The 1660-nt window shown below is 46.3% G+C and overlaps 1 pseudogene; it reads left to right on the top strand.

Moving 5' to 3' along the window:
• The first annotated feature begins 492 nt into the window (after positions 1-492).
• LOC102134606 (mitochondrial import receptor subunit TOM20 homolog) lies at positions 493-1012 on the top strand (annotated as a pseudogene).
• The last annotated feature ends 648 nt before the right edge of the window (positions 1013-1660 follow it).

Genomic DNA, 1660 nt, shown 5'->3' on the forward strand with positions numbered 1-1660 from the left:
TTGCCCAGGCTGGAGTGTAGTGGCGTGATCTCAGCTCACTGCAACCTCTGCCTCCCAAGTTCAAACGATTCTCCTGCCTCAGTCTCCCGAGTAGCTGGGACGACAGGCATGCGCCACCATGCCTGGCTGATTTTGTATTTTTAGTAGAGACAGGGTTTCTCCATGTTGGTCAAGCTGGTCTCGAACTCCCGACCTCAGGTGATCCACCTGCCTCAGCCTCCCAAAGTGCTGGGATTACAGGCATGAGCCACCGTGCCCGGTAGCTGGGAGGAATTCTAAGATGACCCACCAACATTCCCAGCCATTGTTGTCCACATACCTTCTCCCAGTTATTCAGGCTAGGTACTGTGGTGAAGGGGTTTGCACATGTAATTAAGTTCCCCAATCAATTGACCTAGAAATAGGGATTATCTAGGCAAGCCTGATCTAATCACATGAGCCCTTTAAAAGTTTTCTCAGGCTTTCCGAGTCCCTGACCTGCGGGCGTTGGGTATGAGTGGCAACCTCCGCCCTGAGGGTTCGTGGCCCACCACTCCTTCGCAGTCCCTGCCGCCACCGTCCATGGTCTGCATTGTAGAGAAGACTGTGGGTTGGAAGAGCGCCATCGCCGTCAGTGTATGCTGGGCCCTTTTTATCGGGTACTGCATCTACTTCGACCACAAAAGACGAAGTGACCCCAGCTTCAAGAACAGGCTTTGAGAACGAAGAAACAGAAGCTTCCCAAGCAGAGAGCTGGGTTTTCCAACTTACCTAACCTTAAAGATGCTGAAGCTGTTCAGAAATTCTTCCTTGAAGAAACACAGCTTGGTGAAGAGTTACTAGCTCAAGGTGAATATGAGAAGGGTGTAGACCATCTGACAAATGCAATTGCTGTGTGTGGACAGCCACAGCAGTTACTGCAGGTCTTACAGCAAACTCTTCCACCACCAGTGTTCCAGATGCTTCTGACTAAGCTCCCCAAAATTAGAGAATTATAAGTGCTCAGAGCTTGGCTAAAGATGATGTGGAATGAGAAACAAATGTCAACATAATAAAATCTTAGTTAAAAATATTTAAGGCCAGGCGCTGTGGCTCACGCCTGTAATCCCAGCACTTTGGGGGGCCGAGGCAGGTGGCTCATGAGGTCAGGAGTTCGAGACAAGCCTGGCCAACATGGTGAAACCCCATCTCTACTGAACATACAAAAAATTAGCCGGGTGTGTTGGCAGGCACCTGTAAGCCCAGCTACTCGGGAGGCTGAGGCAGGATAATCGGTAGAACCCAGGAGGCGGAGGTTGCAGTGAGCTGAAACCATGCCATTGCACTTCAGCCTGGGCGACAGGGTGAGCGCTCCATCTCAAAAACAAAAAAAAAGTGTGTGTATATATATATATATATATATATTTAAAATTCTTGGTAGTTGAGCAGCTCTGGGGAAATAAGGGCAAATATGCTTGTTATGAACTACACTGAAATCTACCAAAGTTAATGTTTACTTTGTGTAGATCCATTTGTCTATCTTTTTTCCCAGTGAAAAGTGTATTTTGATAGAGAACTTTTCATTTTATAAATACACTATGAATTACTGAAATATTATGGATTTTGTTTATTCTAGAAACATAGTTAAACTGTACATATGACATGGCTTATGTTAAAAATACCCAGTGCTCAGTTTTGAAAA

This window comes from Macaca fascicularis, chromosome 14 (assembly GCF_037993035.2).
Source record: "Macaca fascicularis isolate 582-1 chromosome 14, T2T-MFA8v1.1".
NCBI lineage: Eukaryota > Metazoa > Chordata > Mammalia > Primates > Cercopithecidae > Macaca > Macaca fascicularis.